General features: G+C 42.4%; 1 long non-coding RNA gene across 1 annotated transcript in view; it reads right to left on the bottom strand.

Moving 5' to 3' along the window:
- Nucleotides 1–6,025, bottom strand: part of LOC139010687 (uncharacterized) — a 31,047-nt gene that overhangs the window by 4,714 nt on the left and 20,308 nt on the right. The window contains exon 2 of the long non-coding RNA XR_011471559.1: nucleotides 381–548. This is a non-coding gene — a long non-coding RNA (uncharacterized lncRNA). The remainder of the gene's footprint in view (nucleotides 1–380; nucleotides 549–6,025) is intronic.

Below are 6,025 nucleotides of genomic sequence, written 5' to 3'. Positions count from 1 at the left end.
GTCACCAACATGGAGTAATTGATTTATAAGTTGACTTGTAATCCCCAGTATTAACCACAATCTATAGGAATCTGTTTCTTCCAAGAAAAACAGAGTGACAGAAAGGCAGAGAACACAGGTGACGACGAGACTGTCCCTTAATATTTATGTTTGTCCATTGACATTACCTTCCCCTGATACTAAGAACTAGAAAACTAGAGCCTCACTTGTCATTGCCATTGCAAATGTTTCCAGACTTTTAAAAAAAGCAATTGGGCAGTATCGAGGAACATTAAAATGTTTATGTTCTTTAACACAATGTATGAGATACTGTGGATTGACTCAGCATAAATTCTGATTTCCTTCTTGTGTCTTTGAGCACTATAAACGTGCAATACTACCTTTGCAGACTCCCTTGAAGTTCCGGGTCTGACTGAAATTCCTTTCTCCAGGTGCCTGGATTCCAAACTGAGTTAAAAGGGGGTCCAGGAAGGATGTAAGCATCCTCTTGCTGGCATAGTTGAGGCAGCATGAGTTCATAGCTGGCCGCTTCTTGGTGGTTTCTGCTTCTGCAAGAATGAAATTCTGGGGCTAGAAATTGTTCCTGGAATCTCCATCTACTTTTTCAGCCATTCCAACAATGTTGGAAACCACAGAATACATGATGATAAGCACTTTTGCCTAAACCGGCTAGACTAGTTCTCCTTATTGGCAACTGAAGGCCATTGGGCCAGTGTGTCAGGAGTCTCCAAGACCATCCTCAAGCTTGGCGTTTCCCTAAAAGGACCCAGAGGATGCAGAAGTTGTTGTTTTTGAGGTACAGTTTATTACAGTGAAAGGATATAGTAAGATCTCAAAGGGGAAAGGTGCATGCAGCAAAGTCTGCAGGAAACCAGGCATAAGCTTCCAAGAGGCCCCTCCCGGTGGAGTCACACAGGATGTGCGTGCGTCCTTCAGCAATGATGTGTGACAACATGTGCACAGTCTTGTCAATAAGGGAAGCTCACTTGAGCCTGGTCGCCCAGAGCATTGGGGGTCAGTCGCATATGCATAACCCTATATGACTAACCTCAGTTACTGAGCTCCAAGCCCACAGAGGGCAAGCGGGTGTTCAACATGAATCACTTCGTTAGTATAAACCAGTTGTTGGCAAACCGAGGCTCGTGAGCCACATGCGGCTCTTTGGCCCCTTGAGTGTGGCTCTTCCACAAAATACCATGTGCGGGCACGCACGTAGAGTGCGATTGAAACTTCATGGCCCATGCGCAGAAGTCGGTTTTCGGCCTGGGCGAGTCTATTTTGAAGAAGTGGCGTTAGAAGAAATGGGGGGGTGTCAGTCGGTCGGGCGAGCGATGGGAGACGCGGTGCAGGCGGGCCGCGGGATAACACAGCGCGGGGGAGGCGCGCGGTTCATGCACGAGTCCAGTGAGCCGGTCAGTCAGCAGTCTCATGTGCAGTGGGTAGTGCTAGTCACGTCCGCAAATCGTGCGCGGGTGACAAAAGTACCTACTCAAGCATGAAGTTACCTGTATTTTTCCAACCAGCTGCAAATCCTACAGGTATTTTTGTCATCAATTTAAGAATTGTAATTATTTTGTGTTGGTGGCTTTATTGTTATAAAATGAAACATTTTTTAGGTGCCCTGTTTGAGATGGATACAAAGAAGCAAAGAAAAATGAAAGACAAAAACCGTGAATTTAAAGTTGAATGTACCTACCTATATAGCTTAAGTTTTAAAAATTTGGCTCTCAAAAGAAATTTCAATCGTTGTACTGTTGATATTTGGCTCTGTTGACTAATGAGTTTGCTGACCACTGGTATAAACCACCTGGAAAAGCTATTCTAGCATGGCTCATGACCCCACGCATGCAAAACACTCTCATCAGTCAGAATATTCCAAGAACTCAGTTTCCAGGAACCAGCCACGGGCCAGTCATGAAACAGCCTTTCTAGGGAATGTGTACTGTTTGGATAACCCAGAGCTGCTGAGTTATCCTTCCCCACCCACCAGAAATCAATCCTATGTCTAGACATTTATAATAAAGAATGACCCAAAATATGGAAAAAACTAAAAACCACAAAGGTAGTAATTATAACTTAAAATTCTCTAACATGGCCCTTTAGTTTTATCATTTAAGATTAATGTTTTTAATATATCTTTATTGATTTCAGAGAGGAAGGGAGAGGGAGAGAGAGGAAGAAACATCAATGATGAGAGAGAATCATTGACCGGCTGCCTACTTCACTATTGGGGACCGAGCCCGCATCCCGGACATATGCCCCTGACCAGGAATCGAACCATGACCTTCTGGTTCATAGGTCAATGCTCAACCACTGAGCCACTGTGGCCAAGCTAAAAATAATTTTTAATGCCTTAAGCAAACTAGTCACACTTGTTTCATTTGGATAAACAGAGATTCTTAAAGGCAATAGTAAAAAATATTATCTGTCAGGACTAGGGGGTAACTGCCACATAATGGAAAATCAAATTGGAAGTCATAACCACACAACAACCATCACCAATTTGAATCTGGTCAAAAATTGCATAGGTTTAATTTCCTGTGGTTAGTCTATGTAGCTTCTTTATGGCAGCCATGGGTCACCAATCATGGTCCCCAGTTAACTGAAGCAGCTGGAAGCAGATGGCTATTTCAAGTTGGCCTAAAACAGAACAGTTATCACTTGGCATGGCTCTCTTTTGATTTGAATTTGAGTATTTATTTGTGGACATTGGGAATTTCCTCCCCTCCAACTAAGAAAGTCTTTAATGCTTCCCTAGAATACTTTTACATCAGAGTGCATCTTCAAGTTCCTTTTTAAATGCTAACTAAATCTTCAGTGGGTAGCCAGTATTAATTTTATCAAAAGTGAGTGTAACTAAAAATTTTAGAGAATCTAAAAATCTCCATGAAAATCAAATATTGGCTGAACTTCTCATTTCAACTAGTGATATGTATTTATGAAGAGTTTACGTTTCCTGTGGTCAAGAACTTCCTTCTCTGGCTAAATTGCTTTTCTTTCCTATTCCTGCCTTCAAATTGTTTAATCCCCATTTTATATCATGTACTTTTTGTAAATAGTTTAATTCTTTTTTAACTTGTAATTTACAATTGAAATTGAGAAATGTAAATACTAACCTGAAATATGGTCATAATTTCAGCAACACTTCGTATTTCAATAGTGCCCAGACACTATAATAGTGTGTTCATTGAAGTCCTTGGAAAAGCAATAGAAATTAGAACCTAACAGAGCTCTTACTGTTACATGTAAGGCAGAAACTAAGAGAAAAGAAGAATATTTTTGCCTACACTTCAGGGATATGGGAACCTGATGTGAATGTGCAGACCTCTGGCTACCCTCCTGCTTGTGGCAGGGCAACTGTCCACCAGCCTCAGCCCCCAAAGACTTGCCACAGGGTCTTCTTTCCAAGGCTCCTGGAATCCCACCAGAACCATCTCAGGAAGAAGGCAACAGAGTAGCAGGGCACCTATAATTCCATAGACACCTAACTACCACCCTTCCAGCAATGTAATTCATAGCAGAAAGTTAAGAAAGAAGAAGGGAGGGCAGACCTGCGCACACTTGACCTGGCAACTTTAGTTCCAAGAATTTATCTTAAGGAGATAATTTAAGGACTTCCATCACAGTGTATATTAGTGAAAGAATGAAACCTTCTAGATGTTCAGCCACAACAACCTTCCTTATAGTGCCCCTACCTGGCCCTACTTCCTTCCCCTGCTAATCCCTACTCACCCTATAAGGCTCAGTTTAATTTCCACTTCCTGAAGGAACCCCGCCCTGGGCTCCAAGACAAGGTAAGGGCCTTCTGTGAGCTACTCACATAGCCCCCTATCTTTCTGTAGCATTTACCACAATAACAAGTAATTAATTGTGCAATTATTAGTTACTGTCTGCCTGTTTGCTTCTCCTCCCAGACCATAATCTTTGTGAAGACATGAATTGTCTCCATTTTCTTTACAGCTATACCCTCAAAGTCTGTCACAGTGCTTGGCAGGTAGCAGGCTCTCCAAAAATGTTGCTATTGGATTGTTCACTCTAAATGGTTAGAGGGAGTGGGGGAAGTAATACAAACATTAAAAATAAAAAAATGGGTAAATTTTATGGTATGTAAATTACATCTCAATAAAGCTATTAAAGAAGATGTTACCATCCTATACAATAAAACCCTAATATGCAAATAGACTGAATGGCGGAATGACAGATGGCTATGACGCATACTGACCACCAGGGGCAGACGCTCAATGCAGGAGCTGCTCCCTGGTGGTCAGTGTGCTCCCAGAGGGGGAGCACTGCTCAGCCAGAAGCCGGGCTCATGGCTGGTGAGAGCAGTGGCAATGACGGGAGCCTCTCCTGCCTCCACGGCAGCGCTAAGGACCCTTTGGGGGATGTCCGCCTGCTGGCTTAGCGGGGAGTGGGCCTAAGCCAGCAGGTGGACATCCTCCGAGGGTCCTGGACTGCAAGAGAGCGCAGGTCGAGCTGAGGGACCACCATCCCCCCACTCCCACCCCCAGTGCACAAATGTCATCCACCGGGCCTCTAGTTCAAACATAAATTAAACATTAAACTAATAAAAAGAATTACTATTTAGTGGCATACAATGTAATTAGAAAAAAAATATTTGGGTTGTGTGTCTGTTGGCATGGGAAAATATTCAAGAAGTACTATGCAAAAGTTTTTATAAAACAGTTTATATATGATCCTTTTTTGCTTAACAAAAAGATATATCCATGTATTTAACCAATATTTACTGATTGCCCATATTTCCAGCACAGGTCTATGTGTTTGTGATACATCAATGAATAAAGATCCTTGTTATCACCTGGCCTCGTATGGCTCAGTGATTGAGCATTGACCCAGGAACCAAGAGATCACTGGTTGATTCCTGGTCAGGGCACATGCCCAGGTTACAGTCTTGATCCCCAGTAGGGAGCATGCAGGAGGCAGCCAATCAGTGATTCTCTCTCATCATTGATGTTTCTATCTCTCTCTCCCTCTCCCTCTATGAAATCAATTAAAAAAATATTTTAAATAAAGATCTTTGTTATCATGGAGCTTACATCCCAGCATGGGAGATTGACCACAGGTAATAAACATAAGTACATACATTATACAGTATGTGAGAAGGTAAAAAGGACCATGGGTGGCAGAAGAGGGTTTGGGAGTGTTAGAGAGAGGCATGCTGCAGGGGGATTTTGTTGTTGTTTTTATGTACATTTATAATGTTAATTTATTTCAAATTTCACACATCAGGAGAGGTGAGCTGTGTCTCAGAAGATGGAATATAAACAGATCTATTTGGGACCTCATTCAAGAAGTCAATTTATCAACAGTATTAAAAGTACCTCAATATAACATGGTCTGCACATGGCTTGTGGCAGGCACCATGGCAGGTAGCAGGTTTAAGTAGGAAAGTTAGCTTAATCCAGTGATAGCGAACCTATGACACACGTGTCAGAGGTGACACGCGAACTCATTTTTTGGTTGATTTTTGTTAAATGGCATTTCAATATATAAAATAAATATCAAAAATATGTCTTTGTTTTACTATGGTTGCAAATATCAAAAAATTTCTATATGTGACACGGCACCAGAGTTAAGTTAGGGTTTTTCAAAATGCTGACACGCTGAGCTCAAAAGATTCACCATCACTGGCCTAATCCTTTGAGAAGGTAAACAAAGACTCAAGAGAGGGAGCTAGCTAAGCAGGTATTTGTGTAAGCAGCAACCCCAAAGCAGGTTTGAGCCTCACCTGTTCCGTGTGGCTGCTGCAGAGCAAGCAAGAGAGAGTGCATTAGAAGAGAGTGGGGTGGCTGGAGAGTGTCTTATTGCCAGTGTACGGCTTTCACTCCGTGAGGGGTGGGGAGCCATCATGATTTTGACCCGAAGAGAGAGGTCTCCTGAGAGAATGGTGGCTCAGACCAAAGAGAGGGCAGAATAGGTGGTTAGGAGAGGTAAGTGTCCATAATTTTAAAAATAGAGCCAACTGGATATCCTACGGATTGAATGTGAGACATGAAAGAAAAAG

The sequence above is a fragment of the Myotis yumanensis genome, unplaced genomic scaffold (genome assembly GCF_028538775.1).
Source record: "Myotis yumanensis isolate MYYU_CA2020_CCGP unplaced genomic scaffold, mMyoYum1.0.hap1 SCAF_5, whole genome shotgun sequence".
Lineage (NCBI taxonomy): Eukaryota > Metazoa > Chordata > Mammalia > Chiroptera > Vespertilionidae > Myotis > Myotis yumanensis.
This window is presented reverse-complemented; position numbering and strand designations above follow the sequence as displayed.